Below are 23,948 nucleotides of genomic sequence, written 5' to 3' on the forward strand. Positions count from 1 at the left end.
GCAAATGTTGAAAATCGGCCGTGTTTTAGATACTCGTTGGGTAGCCTCCAGCTTAATGGCGGTGAAAGCAGTTTGGACAGATTTTAAAGCTTTGTACAATCATTTCATTGAAGCATCTGAAGACAAACAAAGGGACTCGAAGCAACGTTCAACTTACAAAGGGCTTTGTAGTACATTATCTTCTACAACTTTTGTACACAACCTGGCATTGATGTTCGATGCTCTAGAAGAGTTATCGGATTTGTCCTTACAGCTTCAAAAATCAAGCCTCAACCTTATCCAAGCCCACAGTGATGTAACACTGTTAATCAAAGTGTTTGAAAACCGAGTTGAAAACATGGGTAGACGTTCAGTGGAAGCTAAAATTGCTATTGACGATTTGATGTTTCAAGATGTTAAACTTTGTGTAAGATCCAAGATACCCAGTATTCCAGAAAAACAGTTCTATCGGAGCCTCGCTAACAACTTGACTTCAAGGTTGCTATCATCATCTTCAAATGCGGCTGAACACTACACCAAAATCATGAATGACATCAAAGTGATCCACCCCATGTATTGGCCAAAAGACTTATCCATCACCTACGGAGAATGTGAGATCCAGCGAATCTGCGATAGATTTAAGATTAGCAGCTCTCAGGATATAATTAGACTTCAGACACTTCAAGCAGGGACTGAAGCCTATGTTAAGTGGAGAGAAACCTACTATTCTAGAGCAACCGCCGTCGTTTAAGAAACTGATTTCCATCATAAATAGTATTGCAGTGTCTAGTGCTGAATGTGAACGTGGGTTTTCTGCAATGAATCTAATTATGTCTCCTCTTAGATCTTCACTCTACATTAGCACTGTTTGCGATTTATTGCGGATCAGGCTCCTAGGACCTCCTGTGGCTAGATACAATCCCGAGCGACACGTCAAAACCTGGCTGGCGAAGGGACACCATTCTGCACTTGACACCAAGTCAAAACAACGAGGGCAGAAAACTTAACATGAAGACAGCATTGCATTGTGGGAACTTTTTTTCCTAAATCTGTTTTTTAAATATCTTTTAGAATTTCAGAACATTAAGTTTTCATTAAAATAACTAGCCTATGCCTAACTTATAGTTGTGTTCTGAACTCAAGTTTCTGAGTTCTTTATTGTACTTACAGTTAGTTTTGTGTATTGTTGTTTTGTTTCTTTTGTAGTTTTCACTTTAAAATATTAACAAACAACTAAAACTAAGTTTACCAACAGTCTTGGCATTGCCTTACAATATTATACTACAAATCCGTACATATTTGTTATAATAACTAATAAGCAAATAAAATAATCAACCTTAACTTTTTAAAACTACACTAAATTTAAAAAAATGAAACCGTGTTACTCCACTCTGTGTGTCATTTATTTTGTGTGTAATTAAACGCTTCCTTTTCCTTTCCAAGAAGTTGGTTTATTTTGAATGTATTAATATTGTTTTGTACCCATAAGGTATGCAATTTTTTTGTAAAATATGCAAACTTGTAAAAAAGCTGTTATATTAACAAACATCCATTTACATATTAATATGTATTATTATTACTACTGTAATGTGTATAAATAAAACTGTGAATAAGGCTCAATTTGTTTTTATTTTACCATTCATTAAAAAATTAATATTGGCGAGCTTCATTGATTCAAACAAAATGGTCAATGAAATCAAACCAAATATTTCTGGGAAATTTAAAGTAGGCAACAAGGTGTTAATGGAGTAGAGTAGAGTAGAGAGTAAACTCAATAATTTAAATTCATGTTTTTATTTTCTTACATCCTAATCAAGCACCTTAAAGAAAATAAACAGCATTAAAATATCACTTGGTATTTTATAAAAATGAATGTATTATTATGTCTGGGTGGCCTAAAAACAAAGGTTTACAGTTATAATTTTCAAAAGTTTTCCTGGGTGAGGGCCCCCCTCCTTCCTGGGGTGTATTCCATACCCACCGGTCTGAGCTTCCCGCTTTAAGAGTTCCCACACCTAAAATTTTAGAAATTAAGCACTGGCTGTGCGCAAGTGTTATCAATGTCAATAGCACCAAGAATTTTGTTACAAAATACCAAAAATTTTGCATTGCATTTCGCAAACTCGAGAACACAAAATGATTTCTGCTGCGGAGAAACCAATTTAAACATACGACAGTTACCAAGCAAAACAGGTGACAACCGACGTCTAGCGGCTATTAATATAAACTAGAATATGTATAATTGTTTTTCCAATAGCTGAGCAGAGGCCCAGCGTTTATTTTTATTCAAAAGCAAATAAACCATGACTAGATTACTCAACATTATGTAGCCTATACTTTCAAATAAAAATGTTCCTGTACATAAAATGTATTTTATTTTATACGTTTTTGAGATCTAGGTAGGTAAAAAAATTAAACATTTTTAAATTGATTTGCTTCCACAGTTATAAACATTTTTGCAAGGAGAAAAATACTTTGTTAGTATTTTATTCATGTAGTATGCTAAATATTGTTGATAGACAAACAAAACAAAAAAATAATAAGTTTTTGTAAAATATAATAAGAGATACAGTCAATTTAGTACATCACACAAACACTCCACAGAGAGCTGGCATTTCTGGGCAGAGAACTGTAAAAATGGTGTGCCACTACAAGGGTTAATAGCCTTTATTATAAAATAATGTTTAAATGTTATCATAGCCTAAATTACCTTTTCTCGAGTATCAAAATTGAGCAAATGGTTCAGTTAAGTAATAAAAGAAACTTAAAACTCTTCTGAATGTGTATTATTGGACTGTTTAACTATTAATTATATTATCAAAAATAGGGCCTTAGAAGTATTCAAGATTACTCCTGTGGGGCTATAATACACATAGATGCTAGTACAATCTTTAATTTAGTAAAACTGAAGGCATAAAGCACCCGTTAAAGAAAAAGTTACATTTTTGGGAAACGAATTAATTAATTCTTTCATATTTATATTCTTATTAGCAGTTAAGACAATTGCATATAACTTCAAAGTTAAATAGAATTATAGTTAGGCTATTTGTCCAATAATATATTTCTGTTTCATGAGGTTACTTTCAGGTCTTAAATATGTACATTTCTTCTTACTAATACATGAACTTCAAACTATATGTCTATAAAACCTCCATTAACAATATCTAAATAAATAAAAGTACTAAATAAAATGAAAAACTTACATTGTATAAAATATTTTCCAATGTATACGCCAGACACAGAAATGATCAATATGGAGTCAATAAAAAACGATCTACAATACAAGACAAAGACAAGCGAAGTTGAGAAACCAATCAGGGTGGCGTATGTTACGTAACACTTGCCCTTATCAAGAACCAAAGACATTCGCTATCAAAGGTGTTAATCAACGTCTGAGTGTAACCACGCGTATATAACAAAACGCATATACAGGGTGGCTGTCATCAGTGTTACAAAACTTTTTGGGTGAAATTACAAAGTAAATGAAGTGTAATGATGCATGTAAGAGGATCCAAGTAAAAAAAATTGGCTTCAAAAAGAATTATTTGATTTTTTTCTAAAATAACCATGTTTTTAAACATATTACAGCAATTTCTCAACTACCTGTAAACGGATTTGAATAAATCACGTAATTTTCGTATTCTACATTAAATTTTGAATAGGAATAAGTGAAAATTATAAAAGATCAATAATAAAAACTCCATTGTTAATAGTTCCAAAGTTTAAAATTTAAGTATCTGTTAAAAATAAAAAAACATTGGTCTATTGTATTTTTCTACACCCTGTATACAAGAAGGTAGCTAAATATTTTAAAAACTGCGCCATTTTATAAGCTTTCCAACCATACACTACACTATTGAGGTTTAGATCTGCATATTTTCGTGTTAGTGTTTTGAAATCTCCAAAACACGGGGTGCAGAAAAACGGTTAAAAGGCAATTTATAACAAAAAAGGGGTCATCTAAACGTACAAAGTAGTATTAATTACTAGTGTCATAATAATCTATTTTGATTATTAAAAACTCATTTTCTATTCATTTCATAGCCATAAATCGTTATTTAACTATCAAAACAACACTGGTATTTTGAATTATTCTTATCTATTAGACAATGATAAAATAGATTATTCCTGTTTTCTTCTTCATGTTATTTTTTATCTTCTGATCAAGCAAATACCTGCTTAGATAAAACATTGTGGTCAGTCAGTTCTTCTTTGTCAGTGATGCTAGAACCATGTCTTTCTCAAATCGCGAATACGCTGACATGCACTTTATCCACGGGCTGTGCGACGGTAATGCGCGAGCGGCACAGAGGGAGTACAGGGCTCGCTATCCTAACCGTGTTACTCCTAGTTCACAGGTGTTCTCCAGACTCCGCCAGCGTTTAACAGAAACAGGATCTTTCCATAAGTTGAAAAGAGAGGTAGGTCCTAATATTTATGTTTATGCAGATGAAGATATTTTAGCGAGGGTTGAGGATGGGCGAGGAGGGACTGTTGCTTGGCCACCCAGATCTCCGGATCTCAACCCCATGGACTTTTATGTGTCGGGGTACATGAAGAGCCTGGTGTACAAGCTAGTCGTTCCCAACGAAGTGGATCTGCACGACCGTATATTTGACGCTGCAAACAAAGTGAGGGATAAGTTGTCTCACAAGGTTACTGTGCGTGCCATTCGGAAAAGAGCAAGAGCCTGTTTTCGGGAAAATGGACGGGAATTTGAACATAAAATAAAGTAGAGAGTGTTCTCAAATCGATATGACTGTAATCATACTGTATTTTCACTGCTTGCTTGTCTTTTATAATGAATAAATACAATGTGTGTATACTTAGTTTTTTAACCAGTTATTAATTTTTTTTTAAATATAAGCCCATTTGGTAAATGTTCATGCATAATCAAGTATTTTTTGAAAAACATTTGGCCCAATCCAATTAAAAGCGAACTATTAGATTTTTTTGAATCATGTGCAATTATAATAACAATTGTATAAATACAAAATAATTAATGTTTAAAATGTTTTTGTTTTTTTTCTTTGTCTCAACATGTTAAAGAATTTCAAAAAACTTTTGTTAAGATTTTAAACAAATAGTAAGCATGTATTCAGTGAAACTTTTGTTTTATTTATAGTTTGAACAGTTTTTAAGTTCCCTGTGTTTTCTTGTATTCAAACCACTGAAACAAACATATTCAGATTCAAACTTCAATAGTGTAGTGTATGGTTGGAAAGCTTATAAAATGGCGCAGTTTTTAAAATGTTTAGTTACCTTCTTGTATACAGGGTGTAGAAAAATACAATAGACCAATGTTTTTTTATTCTTAACATATACTTAAATTTTAAACTTTGGAACTATTAACAATGGAGTTTTTATTATTGATCCTTTAAAATTTCACTTATTCCTATTCAAAATTTTAGAATACGAAAATTACGTGATTTATTCAAATCCGTTTACAGGTAGTTGAGAAATTGCTGTAATATGTTTAAAAACATGGTTATTTTAGAAAAAATTAAAATAATTCTTTTTGAAGCCAATTTTTTTACTTGGAACCTCTTACATGCATCATTACACTTCATTTACTTTTTAATTTCACCCAAAAATTTTTGTAACACTGATGACCAGCCACCCTGTATATCTCTCCTCTTTACACTCATCTGTCTCATTTAACAAGATCCGGAGATTTTACTGAGCTATACTATAAAAATGCCTACATAGATAGAGCAGCACAAAGGGGCTTTCTTTCATATACTAGATTAGATTAAAGGGGGAGTATAAAGAGCTCTTAGTTACAACCTTCGCTTATTGCGCACTCCAAATTCCGCTAATAAGGCATATCTACTCAACCATATATCTGGGTTACACCTATTATAACTACAATAAAGAGGACTAGAGATTAGGCAAATCAATCAATTTCCCATACTCAAGCCATGTTCGAAACTAAGAATATATAATTCTCCAGAAATATTTCAATTTGTTCAGTTTTACCTTGGATACGTCTTCCATTCAAGTGTGTAATTTTGAAAGCCCCCTTACAATTGTCCTGTTGAATATTTCTATTTTATTTTTTTCACAAACTTCTTCTATAATTTTTTTTCTAAAATTTAAAGTTGGCAACCGTCTACCAAAGTAATCATGTATAGCAGTAGGTAATGTGTGTGTTCATATGCATCACTTGACCTCTCCACTCCTGACCTTTTCAGAAACTATTAAATTACTGTTTTATCGTACATACATTCTTAGAAATAATTAATCCCGTCGGTTTTAGCCCTACACCCTAACAACACTTCTCCTGCTTGGCCTAATAATGATTTATTTGATATGCATATTGATCTGTTGCCCTAAATAGTTCTAATCTTAATTTTACAACTTAACGGCCCTGAAGTGACGGTGGTCCTTTTCTAAATCACTGACTGCATTAGAGCTCGTGTGGATTGGTCACCTCGACCTACGACCCCGCTCTTGGTGGTCACCGAGGCAATGCGTAAAATGCGACCTTATCATAATACGACCGACACCGGTAACATGATACCGTTTGGCCAAACGAGTTACAGGAGCGGTGCAACATGTTAGTGTTGTATGGTTTGATGTCAACATATCTTGCTGACCTGAGGCCGATCCCATTTTAAGCCTTATTCTGTTCGTCCTCATGGGCCACTGGCCTGTGCGAGAATCTTATCAAACAGAATAAAGGGGAGAGTCGATACAGTACGAGGTTGATAATACAGATAAAAAGTGCAACGGTCACAGACAGAATTTGAACCTGCGCTAACTCTAACTCCCTTTGGGGTCCGACTTAGACCGCTCGGCCATCGGCACTCCCAAAATAATCAACCAAATAAATAATTGCTGTCACATATATATACTATTAAAAAACCATCATAGTAGTTTAGTCAATAAATGAGATATTTTTATCAGTGTGGTTATTTAACAATGTGGTGGTACGAGCGTTAACACGGGAGAGATATAGGGAGCCGCGTCCTATTTGCACCGTTGTGACGCCACAGCGGCGACCGGCTGAAATCATCACCTGAATTCAACTCGCGCGCAATTTTAGTCTAGTTCTGAGACGCTTTTCAGATGTTGTGTTATAATTAGTCTGGACAATTTAATTTCGAATTTCATTGTATAAGTTTAGTGACGGATAAATCCTTTGCATATTTAATAACAACACATCTCGCTCTGACGTAAGCTTGTTTTTCTAGTACCGGTATGTAAATTATTGCTTTATAACTGTTTAAACCCACCAAAGTTTCATGATCTAGTACTGAACGAAGCCCAATTTAAAACTATTTTTACGTTTATCTTACATATATAATTTGTTATTATTTTAAACTTACTGTTTATAGTTTTTTCATGAACTACTTTGTGCTCGAAAGATTGATTGTTTTACTAACTCAAACGTAATTAGCCTAGTGGGATTATCTACAGAAAATCAAATATTTGACTTAGTAGGCTACTAGTTACTAGATAGGTGAACTAGGATGTTGACAATAAAAAGCAGTAATTTCTTAATTCTGTAATCGAAACACCCTGGTTTGAAGTATGGTTTATATACATACAATGTTAATGAAGTTTGCATTAGCATAAATTCATAGGCTACATAAGATAGAGCTAGATTATTTCTAGACTAGGTCTAGAATAGCACAGGATATTTGTTTTTAGAAATTAACCTGCTTTTTATAGTAAGGGGCAAAAATACTATAAGCGATGTAGCAACTTTTGAAATAAAACTGATTCTCTCAGTGAAAGAAAGGATGGTTAGCCTATGTAAATTAAACTATAATGTGGTGGAAATAGCCTAGTTCTTAGATTTAAGGCTGGCTTGATGCAGAGTACTTATTATAAATTTAAAACATCTCTAATTCAATAACTTAGTTAGCATACGTAATACGTTCACTGCATTGCTGGAATTTCATGAACTTTTTTTGGAAGCATAACTAGTAAACGGTTACTCATTCAGAACATTATATAAGTACGATAGAGTAGCCTATAACTCATTGTGCAACAAACTGCTGGCTACAGTATGATAAGAGGCCACCACCACAACAGAATCATATTTATGATTATCTAAACTATAGAAACAAAATAATATTGACACGAATTATGTTATATTAAAACTATCTATGTTGTGTATATATAAAATGTAACAAACAAAACAGTTTAACATTTAGTTACTTTTTACCGTTTTAAGGATACACTATGAAACAAGAAAACAGTAACACTACGTTTCGAGATCTGCAATCTGATCTCTTCTTCAGGTAAAGAACTAACCTAATACATAATTACAAACTAGGTTAAAATAAACAAATCTTACTAAAGCGTTGTGGCACGCCTAAGTCAGGAATCACAACCTACATGTTGTTTGTCAACTTCACTAACTCTATAGACATGCACTTAATGAAACAGATAAGAAAAAGAAAATCTCCAAACTGGAAAAAATTAGGCCTAAAAAATGTGATTTGCCTAAGGATGGCAACATGAATACGGATGCAAATAATAAAAATGTAATCAACCTCTCTTCAAAAATCCTGAATGAAGCGGAAATATCAGTCTTATCCAAGGGTTTAAACTTTTCTGTGGCACAAAAATCGGTAAAGGCACTGGATTTCGTAACTGGAATAGAGTCGGCTGTTTCACAGTTACCTGAGGAACAGGGTGACCGGTTTCGTTGTGAGGCCAGTCTTTTACTCAGAAAAATTTCTCCCACAAAACCCAATTTGACAATAGAGGAGAAAAAGGCCAGGTCGATCCTTGGGAAAGACGACACGGTCAAAATCTTACCTGCCGACAAAGGCAACGCTACTGTGGTACTTGACTCAGTAGCGTATAAAGAAAAGATTGCAGAAACTTTAAATACTGGCAAATATACAGTTTTAAATAAAGACCCGACTGATTCATTTGAACGCAAAGTAGCAAACACCTTAAGAAAACATAAAGAATTTTTTTCAGATAAATTTAGATCTAAATTAACTCCTCACCACTCCAAAATCCCCCATATGTATGGCCTTCCCAAAATCCACAAACCTACCATCCCTCTCCGGCCCATCATTAGTTCTCGTGATTCACCTTGCAGGGAATTGTCTAAAGTCCTCTTGGACATCTTAACGCCATTGGTAGGAAAAACTGACTCTTTCATCAAAAATTCCAGGGATTTCGTAAAGAAGTCAAAATCCCTAAAGTTGACTGAAACTGACAAACTGGTAAGTTTTGATGTCGAAAGTCTATTTACAAATGTACCAGTTCCAGAAACTCTCGGAATTATTAAATCACATCTCAAAGAAGACCAAACATTAAAGGATAGAACTAAACTTCCCGTGCCAGTAATTATGGAACTGTTAGAACTATGCACTCAATGCAATTATTTTGAGTTAGAGGGTAAAATTTACCGTCAAGATGAGGGGATGGCAATGGGTTCTCCACTGTCTCCTATTTTCGCCAATATCTTTATGGAGGAATTCGAGCGAAAAGCTTTGGCTTCAGCTCAGTTCAAACCGAAGATTTGGTGGAGGTATGTGGATGATACCTTTGTTATTTTTTCTCATGGAGACATTGAATTAAATAATTTTTTGAATCACATTAATAGTATTTCTCCTTCCATCCGCCTCACAATGGAAATGGAAGTCCAAAACAAGCTTCCCTTTTTGGATGTGTGTGTATTAAGAGATAGGGATGTCCTTAAGACAACTGTTTTTCGAAAGATAACACACACAGGAAAATATTTAAATTATCAATCCAACCATCAAAAATCTGTCAAAGAAGGAGTAGCCTACTCGTTGTTTGATAGAGCAAAGAGCTTGTGCTCAGATAAAGATGGACTAAAAGAAGAATTTAAGAAAATTGAATCGGATCTCAGAAGCAATGGATACCCTCAATTAGTAATTAATAAGTGCAAACGAACCAGAAGAATCATTCCTGAGTCAGAAAAACAGAATTGTGATAAATTTGCGTTTATGTCAATCCCTTATGTGCCGGGATTATCGTAGAAAATTAGAAGAGTAGGTAGAAAGTACAACATTAGAACCGCGTTTAAAACACACAACACTCTTAGACAAAGTCTCGTAAAAACAAAACCAAAAAATGGCACACAGGATTCCAAAAACTGTGTTTACAGTATAAAATGTAGCTGCAATAGGGAATACATAGGCGAGACAAAAAGACCACTAAACGTAAGGATAAAAGAACACAAAGAAAACACGAGAAAGGGTCTCACAGAAAAGTCAAAAATTGCACACCATTGTTGGTCCGAAGACCATCATATGAATTGGGATGAAGCCCACATAATACATCGGGAACCACATTTCTTCAAAAGGAAACTAATTGAGGCAACTTACATTAAATTGGCAGACCAACCAATCAGTCAACCATCAGTCGAGATTAGGCCGCTTTGGTTGCCAATTCTAAAAAATGAACTAAAGAGAAAACCAAAAGTATCAAACGGATCAGATATTTGTAATAAACCAATGCGGAGTCACAATATGGTTTTAAGAAGTTCATCTCGCATGAACCAATAATAACGAAAGGGCCCATTCCTGTCCCCCTTCCCTTGTATTTCCGCCATCTTGTTTTAGCCAGCCGTCACGATTACCATTGGCTAGTCCCTCTGGTCAGTCGTAGGTGGTTAGTAGACGAGTGAAGACGTATTGTGACCTGTATTCCGTAGTTTAGTTTTAATGATTAGTGTTTTGTATAGTTTTGTATTAAGTGCATGTCTATAGAGTTAGTGAAGTTGACAAACAACATGTAGGTTGTGATTCCTGACTTAGGCGTGCCACAACGCTTTAGTAAGATTTGTTTATTTTAACCTAGTTTGTAATTATGTATTAGGTTAGTTCTTTACCTGAAGAAGAGATCAGATTGCAGATCTCGAAACGTAGTGTTACTGCTTTCTTGTTTCACTGAACGATGGCAAATGTCCGGAAAAATCCTGTTCCCTTCACAATCCTTCCATCGTCAAAATTAACCTTCAAACAAAGGATACACTATGATTCTATTGTGGTGGTGGCCTCTTATTATACTGCAGCCCAAACTGTCTTTACAGCAAGCTCAACAGCCAACAGTCGTGGAGAAATTTATGTTAGTTTGGAAGAAATGTTACAACCTTAAAAGTCATTAGGAGAATTGGTGGCCATGACATGAGTAATTGGTTACTCATCCAGCACTCAACTAAGGTTTGGTTGAATTCATATTAAGCAATAAATGTAAATGTAAATGCAATAAAAGTCAAATAAAACAAAATAGACAATAGTGTAATAGGAAGTTATCTGAATATTGATTTGAAGGAGTGCACGTTTATTCATTCTACTCCAAAATAATAACTTATTACCATTGTGTGGTATGAATAACCTGTTAATTGAAGCAAGATAAACATTCATTCAATATTTTCAGAAAATAGTTATCTAGGAATACAACTTTTATTTCAATTTTAAAATATGCAAAATGCAGAGTGAGGATGGCAATGTTTTTAGCTTGTATTTATTGAAATGCAGCACGCGTTAAAATATTTTGATCCACACAAATATACAAAATTGGTGTATTTGTAAAAAAGAATAACTTAAGTCGATTCTAGGCTGAGCCAATTCCACTAGCCAGATCATCCGGCAATCAATTAAAATTTTGGTTGAACTCACGTTAAGCAGTAAATTCCTGAATTGTAAGATGTGTTTCTTTATTGGTTGACCTGAAATATCAAAGTTTCCCTAAAAGAACTAAATGAGTAACTCATGAAAATACATACATTTAAATAATCTTTTAGAAAAATTAGCTTTCTGGATATACAACGTTTGTCACCTATGTATCAAATAATAAATTCATGAAATATGTAAAACGCACCTGTGCAAAGATTATGATGTTTTTACTTTGCATATTAATTAAATGCGGCTCAAGTAACTAGTTGCTTGTGACAAATGGAAGCTGTTAATACTTAAATTGGGGTTGTTATCTTTACAAAGCAATTCTTGAAACTCTGTGGAAAAGGCAAGATGATGATAGAGAGAAAGTTTGCGCATAAATAACCTATAATTAAATGATGATATAAAGTTGCATGTATTTATTTGTTTGTTATATTGTAGGCTTACATAGTTGTAGCCTATATTTATATTTGTATATTTATTTATACGAAACAATACCAATGGGTCAATTGGGCAAGAATAAATAACTGTTACCACAACCCTGGGGATCTATTGTGATATAACACAATTCTAGTCAACCCAAGTTATCCAACTTTCAAGAGTTATCCCAAGAGCTAAAATCTCTCTTCAGCCATTAAAAAATATGTCCTGTGAAGGTGTTTCCACTTAGACAGGGAAATCACTTTGCACTCACAGCAGTAACTTACGTCCGACTCAGAGATACTCATCTTAAACTTATCAATAGCCTAATTGTACTGAAACCCTGGCTGAAAAAATTCAACCGAAACCTTTGGTCTCTGAGACTTCATCATATCTTATACCTTTTTCATATTTTTATTCTAATAATATCAATACATTTACCCTAATAATATTTTAAAATAAATAAATAATATTACTTCCAATTAAATAACATTATTGATTTATTTTTTCTCATGGAGACACTGAATTAAATAAATGTTTGAATCACATTAATAGTATTTCTCTAAATGAGTATCCGCCTCACAATGGAAGTGGAAGTCCAAAACAAGCTTCCTTTTTTGGATGTGTGTGTATTAAGAGATAGGGATGTCCTTAAGACAACTGTTTTTTTTTTAAAGAAACACACAGGAAAATGTTTAAATTACAATCCAACCATCAAAAAACTGTCCAAGAAGGAGTAGCCTACTCGTTAATTGATAGAGCAAAAAGCTTATGCTCAGATAAAGATGGATTAAAAGAGGAATTTACGAAAGTTGAATTGGATCTTAGAAGCAATGGATACTCTCAATTAGTAATAAATAAGTTCAAACGAAACAGAAGAATCATTCCTGAGTCAGAAAAACAAAATAGTGAAAAATTTACGTATACGTCAATCCCTTATGTGCCGGGATTATCGGAGAAAATTTCACAAGGCATTGAAAGTTCCGCATTCCCTTAATCCTCTTAGTACATTCTGCAACTTTGTTAAATCTATTATCAGATTTGCATGAAACATAAAGTCAAACAAAATTGACCCCGAAACCCAAATACAATCACATTTAGGTTCTAGTCGTATTGCTAAGAATTGAAAATTGTATAATTTATTATTAAATTTATGAAACTTAAATTAAATCTCAACAAGCTCTAAAAGAAGGCCTGAGCATGGAGGCTATGAAATGTGTCTACATTGCTATTGTCAGGTTTGGCCTTAGTATAGCTATGTTGGTTGGCCATATCTGTCGGATCCACACTCTAAAATAATCAGACAATTTTTCTAAATCTGCTTGGTCGATCATTAACAGTTAAACTCTCAAAATCCAGAACAAAAACAGTACAAATTTAAAGTCAGGGAAGAAACATTAATCATTGTAAAACTAGGGGTAAAGGCAGTTATCGGGTGCAGCGACATAGAACTGTCACATTAGAAGAACACATTCCTGCTCAAGTTAATCAATTATATTCCTGCAGATGTAAAAAAAGTAACCAACACAATAAAGCTGAAATCAAATTTTACAAATTTTTAATGAATTAGGTATTTTGCTCTACACATAATGTAGATATGGTGGGAAGGGTTGATTCAATGTGAATACTGAGTTCAGCCCCAGTTTAACTTCCTCTTAGCGCAGTGTTTGAACTTTTGACACTGTCACAGACTTCACTCCTAGAATCTGAACGTAGTTAGTTCTGTTCACGGAGGTACACAACCAAATGCGAGGGCTATCCAGAAAGTAACAAACGTTTTTGAATGGTGGGGCAGTGGACGGGGCTACAGCTGCCATCTTGGTGTCAAAATACTGGCTTACAGTACGCATCGAGCTGTAGTTGAGCGCGGTCTTTATCTCTTTTACTTTTCTCACTGTCTTTAGTTAAAATGTGTGCTGCAATTGAAAATCTGGCCACTTGTAAAATGCGTTCAGTGAAAAGATTTTTGTTGGCAAAAAACTGTAAACCGATTGAAATCTCTGCCAACTGTGTGAAGTTTTTGGAAAAAGAATAATGAGTGAAAACACAGTAAGGCAGTGGTGTATTGACTTTAAAAATGAACACACCAATGTTTATGACGATGATCGTAATGGTCGGCCTAGCCTAGTGACTGAAGATTTGACGTTGAAAATCAATGAGAAAGTTCGTGAAAATCGCTGTTTCACAATGACTCTCTGAACATTTCCCATAAATTTCACAAAGTTTACTTCATGGAATTGTTGTAGGGAAGCTTGGATACCACAAATTTTGTGCCAGTTGGGTTACAAAAATCCTTACAGAGGATCACAAAATCAAAGACTTGCTGCATCATTAACTTACCTTGATGAATAAAACAAACATGGTAACGAACTTTCCTTGGAATCCGAATCCTTGGAAGGGAACTAATTATTATACCACTAGCTTTAATCAATGATCAAGATGGCGGATAATAGGGATGTTACCTATTGCGGTGCTTGTGATAAATCAGTTTTAGGGACTGATTTAAAGTTTTTATGTGGTGGAATATGCAAGAAATTTTTTCATATGTCATGTGTTAATGTTTCAGCAAATGATTTTGAAATGATTAAGTCAGTGAGTAAATATGTTCAGTGGATATGTACCGGTTGCAAAGATAGGTTAGAAAAGATGAGAAACCATGTGATTTCTGCTGATGATTATTTCAATATTCATGACATGGTAGGAAAACTTATTGGACTTGTTAAATCGGTGATGGATGATAATGTACATATTAATAAAAAGTTAAACACTATATTGGAAAGTGAGGATGGTATCACCAAAAAATCAACGAGTGTTCCAGCATCAATAGGCCTAACCGTTCCTTCACAAGAACAGTCGGCAAAAGGACGTTAATCGACCTTTAACGAGATCAAGAGTTAAAGAGTCAATGAAGTCAGCAACTGATGGGGGAAATAGGCCCAACAACTCTAATCATGACAATAATCATGGACAGTAACACCAATAATAATCCTAAGGGTGTAAAGTCGTTTAGTCCTAGTAAGTCAAATTGGCAATGTTTTCAATTGAAGGAGACGTTTTTCTTGGATTTGAAGATGAAGAAATCTATGGGGGATCTGGTTACGAGAAAAATAAAGAAGTTTTCCCTTCCTTACGTGAGAATAAGTGGGAACTTTACTCTTCCAAGAAAAAGAGAAACTCCAGGCCCAATGTTAAGCCTATTATTGGTACGAAGAAGAGTGAAGAGGCAAATGTATGCAAGCTAAAAGCTATTGGAAAACGGAGTTGGATATTTATATCTCGTCTATCGCCTGAAGTTCAAAAAGAAGATTTAGTTAGCTACTTGGAAGGAGCCGGTGTTAACAATTCAGAGTGTGTCGAGTTGGAAAACAAAGTATGATACTTATAAATCATATAAAATTGGTTTGCCTTTGGAGTTAGCCTCAAAAGTGTTAAATTATGAGTTCTGGCCAAGTGGAACACTAATATGTGAATACAATCAGCCTAAGCCTAAAAAATAATAAGGTAAGGAGTATGGTTTTTTAGGCAAACCCAAACTGTAGTAAATAGCAAAGTTTGCACTATAGCCAGGGCCAACTGTAAGAAGGTTTAACCTAATTGTTTGGAACTGTCATGGACTGAGGGAAAAGTCGGTCTCAGTTGAGGCCCTTGGTCACACAAACAAACAATAGTGATATAATTTGCATAACGGAGCATTGGCTCACTTTTGGACGAGATATCTCGTTTTAAGTTGCCTAACTATGTACTGGCATCCTCTTTCTGTAGGACAATTCACTCACATGGTGGTTCGGCTATATTTTATTAAAAAATAATCTAACTTTTCATGAAGTACCTTGGATTAATAAGTTAGCTGTCGAATTGCTCTTTGAAATATCGGCTGTTTATGTGGACACTTTAAATGCTCTTGTTGTTTGTTTATACAGAGTACCTAACACCACGGATATTGACAGGTTTTTATTGTTATTTGATGATCTATTGCAAACTGCTTCCCATGTGAATCATGAAGTGATCATCTGTGCTGATTTTAACATTAACTTTCTCGAGACCAAGGACAGGAACACTGTGGCGTTTAGTAACTTAGTTTGGAGGTTACGGGTTGAATATCATGTTGAATAATTCAATTACACGTCCTGGGAACATCAACAGGGGCACCTGCATAGACAACTTTGTCACTAGTGTTCATCCTGATAGATGGACGGTAAAGGTAGTTCCTACAGTGGAGTCTGATCATTTTGCGGTGTCAACTTCCATGGAGCTGTTCTACAGTTTCGGAGGAGGGTAGGACAACGTCTCTTACTAGGTTGGTTCAAGATAAAGAAACTCTTACCTTTTTGAGAAATTTGAAATACCATGAACTGGTTACCTGTTTACAGCTATTCAGCTGCTAGTGATAAGTTTTTGTTGTTTTTTAATTTATTTATGTGGGTAGTTAACTTAACTTTTCCAATTAAAACTGTCAAAAAAAGATCTAGTGTAAATTCTAATATTAATAAATGGTACTCTCCTGATTTAATAGCTCTTAAGGAATCCTGTCTACATTACTATTATTTAAGTAAGGATACAAATTCTCAATATTTCCTGGATGCATATAAAAGGTTGAAAAACATTTACCGCAAGGAGATTAGATTAGCTAAACTCAGTTATAATAATTCATTGGTGGCTAACTCTTCCAACAAACCTAAACAACTTTGGAACATTGTCAAAGATAACCTCACTGTCAATAGTAAGGCTAAAGCCAATACCAATAATAGTATTAATTTAACTGCTACAGGTTTCAACAATTATTTTATCAACAGTATTAATGATCTAGTCAGTATATACCAAATAGTATTTTTAATGTTAGTTTTTATCTGTCAAATGTTTATAATAATGTGACTTCTGTTTTTTCGTTTACTCATGTAAGTGTTGAAGATGTTTTCTCAGCTAATAAAATTCTTTAAGTAGCAGTAATAGTCAGGATGTCTTTTATCTAAATTCTAAAATCTTAAAGATAAGCAGTTATTATATTTCTGAAGTTTTATGTAATGTTATTAATTCATGTTTAGATGTAGGTTATTTTCCTGATATAACTGAAGATAAGTAAGGTGATTCCTGTTTATAAGAAGGGCAGTAAGGATGAGTATCATAGTTTTTCGACCTGTGTCCCTTGTACCTGTTTTTTCGAAGGTTTTTGAGAGGTTAATAAGCCTACAAATTATTAATTACTTGGAGCGAAATTGTTTGCTTTCAGCCAAGCAGTTTGGTTTTTTAAGAAGGAATCGCACCACTTGTGATGCGGTTCGTGCCTTTCTTCAGGCTTGTCTGGATGGCATGGAGAAGGGGCTTTGTGTGGAATCAAGGTTCTTTGACACTCTCAAAGGCCTTTGACACAGTGCAGCATAAAATCACTGTTGGTTAAGCTTAAACATATGGGTTTTGATCAGATGTCTTTGTCTTTCATTGAGTCCTATCTTAGTAATAGAACTCAGTGTTGTGTGTTTTAATGGGTCGTTATCTAGTTTTAGGGATGTTGTTAATGGTGTTCCGCAAGGATCTATTTTAGGACCACTTTTGTTTATCATATATATTAATGATCTGCCAGCTTATTTTAGATGATGATAATACACAGTGTCACTTGTATGCTGATGATATTTGCCTAAATGTTACTTGTGAAGACAAAATCACTGATATTTTTAATTTTAAGATTGGTTTACTCTCGGATTGGTGCAATGTTAATAGTCTGTCTCTAAATTTTAGAAAAGACACAAGATTTAGCAATGTCTTTAAATAGATGTAAAGAGATTCAGTCTGTTAAGTTTCTTGGTGTTCTGTTGCAATCTGATTTAAAATGGTTCTCTCACATTTAATTATATTTTACCCAGGATCACTAGAGGTATCTTTATGTTAAGAAAATTAAATTACACAGTTTCTAATGATGTTCTTCTTCTAATTTATTATAGTTATATACAATTCTTTTTTAATGTATTGTGCCATCTTTTGGGCCAAACTGCTCTTACTCTCATTGTCTGTTTGTCTTGCAAAAGCAGGCAGTTCGATTGATTTGTAAAGCTCCAACTAGATCCCATTGTAAGAATTTATTTATTAAGTTACAAATTATGACAATTCCATGTATCTACATTTATCAGTGCCTTATTTATGTAAAACAGAAACATACATCTTTTCAAATCTAATAGTGATTACCACAGTTATGAAAACTAGAAATAGGCAGGAACTAAGAAATGATTTAGTATCCTACAGTACAACACAAAATAGCTTTAAATATACTGCCATTAAGTTATATAATCATCTGCCATTATACTTTAAAAATCTACCATCGAAAAGTTTTAAATGCTGTATTAAAAGATTGTTAACAGACAATAGTTTTTATAGTGTTGATGAATTTTATGCTATAATTAGTTAATGATTATTTTATTGTATTTTTGACTCTGCCTGTACAATTATGTAATGATTGTTTTCTTGGCAATAAAGAAAGAAATGAACTTCTGATCGTATTGCTACTGGTGATGAAACATGGATGAAGCATGTGAATTGTGAAACAAAAATGCAGTCTATGGAATGGAAGCACACACATTCTTTAAAAAAAATTCCTCCAAACTATGCCAGCAAGAAAGCAAACTATGGCAACTGTTTTTTAAAAACTAAAGGTGTGGTTCTGGTTTATTTCCTTGAACAATCAACGCAGAGAGGTAATGTAAAACATTGCAGAAGCTATGGCGAGCGATACAAAACAAGCGTAGCAGAAAATTGAGCCCAGAAATGTTGTTTTTCCACGACAATGCACGTCTCCATACAGCCAATCGTACATCTTGGATGATTTTGATTGGGAAGTGTTTGATCACCCACCTCATAGCACAAATCTGGCACCAAGCGACGACCACCTCTCTCCAGCGATGAAGACCTGGCTCGCAACGCAGCGTTTCAATAGTGACACTGAACTTCACACTGGCGTTAATCAGTAGTTAAGATCTCAGGCGGCAGATTTCTACAAAGCTGGAATCGAAAAAACTTGTGTCACATTATGATAAATGCCTCAATTTGAACGGGGATTACATTGAAAAATTGCCTAAGAGTGTAGCTTTTAAATGTATATAATAAAATGTTTCTATTTCAGTTAGTTAATTTTTTATTTCAAAACATCTGTTACTTTCTGGATTGCCCTCGTAGTGTAATCCAGGTAAAGAGGCATTCTCATTGTCTCATCATTCAATTCAACCTGGTGGATTACACTATATTTTGTAGTCTAGGTGTCTCTGATGTCAAAGTGATGTAAATAGTTCATTTTGAACTTCATTACTTTTTTTGGATCTCTTTAGATGAATATGACTCCAGATTCCAGGAGTCATCTGTGACAGCATTGGATTCTAGACACTGCGCTGGAAGATGAACTGGAGCTTAACTCAATATTTGCGTATTTTGCTCTCTGTTGGCAAGTTTATGAAAAGTCACTGGAAAGACTAAATTCAAATTTCGCAAAAATCAATGTGCTAACTCCCAACACTGATATAAAAATGTATTAATATGGTTGGAGTAAAAGTAAGATCAAAAAGTGAAAGTGCATAAGTAAGATTGGGAATGACATCTGTGTAATACATGGATCTTATAGATTGTATTGTATTATAATATAAGATCTGCAATTTTCTTATAGATTGGGAATAGAAATGTGTATATCTATAAGACGATTATGATGGAGTGTAAACATTGTTCTTATTCAATAAAGTTATTGTATTGTATATTTGGGTTTTACAGCCTCTTCCATGTATAAAACAAATAAATGTATTTCTTACAATAATTATAAGTAGATACATCCAGCATAAACAGAGTTCGTGGGCTTAGGGAGTAAGAATATCCATTATATTATCATGCACATGCTCCAGTATAAACCACAACTCATATGTGCATAATGAAATGTAATTACCCATTTTTATCAATGTATATACAAAAAAATTTGTAAGTGATAAAAACTATAACTAAATTTACAACAAAATATCAAAAATAAAATAAAATAAATTGATAATAGTTTTAATTAATGTGAGATGTAAACCAATTAGATAAAAATAGTTTTAAAGGCTTGCAATACATTAATTAACAATGAAAGGAAAATATAATAAATAAACACATTACGGTAAACAGTGACCAAAGGTCAAATTTGATGCCTAGGAGACCCCCACAGTTCACCAAGTAAGCGATTATTGACAACACATACCATGAAGGAGGTGTGTGTGTGCAGTCAGTTTGTGATACTTGAGCATATTACCAGCTCTTCTGGTTCTGTGCAATAGTGGTATCTTATGTGTCTCAACAAGTATCTATTTTTGTATAAATATAGTTTCAAATTCAATAGGCATAGTTGGTATAACTCTATCACATTTACGAGGGTAGGCAGAAAATTAATGCACACATGATTGTAAAACGTGATTGAAATGAGCTATAGAAGCGTGCCTGGTAGCATTTGTAAATACCATTCCTCATCTACACGTATATGCAGTTTGCAAACCTTGCGTCAATCCATTGTATTGTTAGCAGCGAAACCATGCAGATGGGTTCAAATTCTACGTCAATTAGATGTAAACAATGTGCTGTTATTTAATTTTTAACTGCTGAAAAAGTAAATCCTACTGAAATCCATCGTCGTTTAATGAGTGTTTACGGTGATGATGCTGTTGATAGGTCGACTGTCAATCAATGAGTGATAAAATTTCATGGTTGTGAGCCTGGAAAAGCCATAATTGTTGATGAAACATGCAGTGGACATCCGGTCACTGCCACAGACGACAAGCATCACAAACTCGTTAATGACTTTTGCAGCGCTACCATGACGAAGGAGACGACTTTCTTTTGAATATCATGACGTGGGACGACCAATGGGTGCACCATTATGATCCAGAAGAGAAAACAAAGCACTGAATATCGACATTTGGATTCTCCTGTGACGAAGAAGTTCAAAACACAACGATCCACACAAAAATCCTTTTGACTGTGTTTTGGGATGCTCATCAAGTTTATGTGACCGATTATCGGAAAAAGGCGGTATGGTAAATTCGTCTCAATACATAGAGACTCTAAAACACCTTCGACGCGTTAGAGGCAACCTCGAGCCAATAATCTTGCAACAAAACAACGCTCATCCGCACACTTCGCACGCAACTTTCGAGGCAATGAGACTACTGAAGTTTGAACCAATTCCACACCCTCCCTATTTCCCCGATCTAGCCCCCTGTGATTTTTATTTATTCCCTCTACTCAAGAGATATCTTAAGGGTACTCATTACACTTCAGACAACGCAGTAAAAGCAGCTATTGCGTTCTGGATTTTTTTAAAATTTGAAGAATTTTTCAGTGACGGAATAATAAAACTTGTTACACGTTGGGAGAATGTGTTAGTCTTAATGGTGACTATGTTCAAAAAATAAATAAATGATTGTGAAGCTTAAGAATTTTAACTTTACATTACTTTTTACCTGATCTAGCTATTTCTTTACGTTAGCGTTCAACAAGCATGTGTGCACTACTTTTCCTACCCTCGTAGTTCAGTGTAAAGTACATTCACATGGATATCACACCAGCTATCACAAAGCATAATAATGTAGTATTAATGTGTATTAATGTAGTGTTAGTTATTAATGTAGTATGTAGTGTACTTTTCCGGCCCTCTTCGTGCCACAGCAGCTCCTTCACCCCACAACAGAATCCCTTAGAATTAACTGTTCTAGCCTGACATAAAATGTACTACGGCTAGCTTTATCCAGTACAAGTCTTCAATTAAGTATCACAAAAATGAGTCGTCACAGGTGTGCAGTTTGGGGTCATGCCACCTCAGCCTATAATCGAGTATCAAGCCCATTTATTTCACTGTATTATTCATGTCAAAGATTCATAGTGACAGTCAGTCACCGCTTCATCCCCACACTCGTGCAATAGTCTATAAGTTTAATCTGTTACCTGGTAAACCATTGTGCCTTTTATAAATGGTATGCATAAAGTTTTCTGCTTAAATTCAAGGTAAGTATACTACAGTGGTACCAGTTTTTGACACAGATCACCTCTCTAGTTGCTTTTAAATATGTTTTAGCAAGAGGAGCCTTCAAACACCAGGGCACCAGAGTGCAAAACAAATATTAACAATATAAATAATAATAAAAAAATAATAATATAATAAATAAATAAATAATAATATTATTATTAATATTAATTATTATTATTAATATTAATATTATTATTATTATTAATATTAATAATATTATTATTGCTATGTTAACATAGATATTGAAGAGATATAACACAAGAGCCGTTCCCTGGCAAATACCAAAGTCAGTAGCCATGACATCCCCAGACACATGCTCTGCCACTTCTCACCCATGTAGCTCTGGAACCACTTCCTAAGTAGACTAAAACTCCAATATTTTCCATTTATCCAGGACTCAGTCTGTTGACATTGTCAAAATTCTTGGTGATATCCAAGAACCACTTAAAACCTTCTTTCCCTGCTCTAAGCATGAGTGGATGATAGCAAATAAAGCTTAAGATGTGCTCCGGTTTCCTTTACAATAACATTTCTTTTTCTAGATCAAATTATATTACTGCAGAAAATTTAGAAGTCTCTGCTTGAGAAGACATGCTACATAAGCCTCCACTTTTAAAATATGGATAAAGTGTAAAACTGTATTATAAATATAAACTCATCTTAAACCCATAAATTTTAAACCTCAGAAGTTTGAATTTTAGCGCTTCAATGCTTATTAGTTGTTAAAAATACAATTATTTGTTAATAATACTAATGGTATATAATATATACTTAATATACAGTTTCTTACAAGAAAATCGTAATTAGGCAGAACTCAATGTTTCATTGTATCGATATTATGGCCAAGTGATTAAATGACTCGACTAAAAATTAGTACTAATACAGTCTGTAAATAATATGCTATGTTTCAAGTGTTTATTTTTAAACTGAAAGTTATACATACAATGAAATATCAGTTCTTACTTTTTAAGAATCCAAAGAATTATAATGTTGATTTAACTGAGTAAATCCAATTGATGTTAGGATAGTCAGTGTAAGCTCTATATCTCCAGTCTATAGTTTACTAACTAGTCATCATAACTAATTAATCATTAATATATTTCATATCAATAACCAAATATTTGTTTGTTATGCTTCTTATAAACAATCTTTAATTTGATGTAATTTTATTTGGTTACAGCCAAATTAAAAACACGTGAAAAACGACTTTTTACCAAAACATGGAGGCTTTGTCTGCTTTGGTAAATAGCAATATCCCTAGGGTGCCAGAGTCTTCCCAGGTCAGGAATGTGCAAGGTATGCATGCACAAGGACATGTACAAGGACATCATATTCGTATTCGTATTCAAATACAAATACGAAGACATGTACAAGGAGACAGGGCTCAACCTAGGGCATAATGTCAGCTAATTCATACCAGGTAATGAGAGCCACCTTAGCTTCTAAGGCATGATCATTAAATTTTAAGCCACCACTAATTAATTAATTGTTTTGATAATGTATAGTCGTAATTATATTTAGCATCACATTGCAGCTCTTCCTAGGGGAGATATAAAATCTCTAAATTTGATATGTTTTCATACAATAGCACTACAGTGCTAGTAAGAGAATCATTCTCTGCTAAAGACAAGTTTCGCTATTGATTTATTTAATCTAATAATACTAATAACATGTCATAGTTTTCTTATGATATGTTTTTAACATTTTCATACAACAATCTTCTGTAATATATAGATGGTTTGCAACTTTAATCCGGGTTTTAATTTTTTTGTTATAATTAAAAAATTTAGCATTTTTTGGGGAGAAATCTCTTTTGAATACTCAAAAGACAATCCCTAACTGAAAAAGCTGTAATAAACCTGCATTCATCCAGGGTCTCTAATTCTTTGCTTTCATAGAGTTTTTCGGTT

At 34.0% G+C, this 23,948-nt stretch overlaps 1 protein-coding gene across 11 annotated transcripts in view; it reads right to left on the reverse strand.

Annotated features, from left to right (window-relative positions):
• Positions 1–23,948, reverse strand: part of LOC124369373 — an 88,313-nt gene that overhangs the window by 38,500 nt on the left and 25,865 nt on the right. For 7 of the 11 annotated variants that reach the window (XM_046827370.1, XM_046827364.1, XM_046827363.1 and 4 more), the window contains one exon: positions 18,861–19,007. The exons of 3 other annotated variants lie outside the window; for them this stretch is intronic. The gene's annotated coding sequence lies outside the window, so the exon portion shown is untranslated. Of the gene's footprint in view, positions 1–3,182; positions 3,422–18,860; positions 19,008–23,948 lie in introns of those variants that run through there. One more of the 11 variants, XM_046827372.1, reaches the window with a different exon arrangement.

Source organism: Homalodisca vitripennis, chromosome X, assembly GCF_021130785.1.
Source record: "Homalodisca vitripennis isolate AUS2020 chromosome X, UT_GWSS_2.1, whole genome shotgun sequence".
Lineage (NCBI taxonomy): Eukaryota > Metazoa > Arthropoda > Insecta > Hemiptera > Cicadellidae > Homalodisca > Homalodisca vitripennis.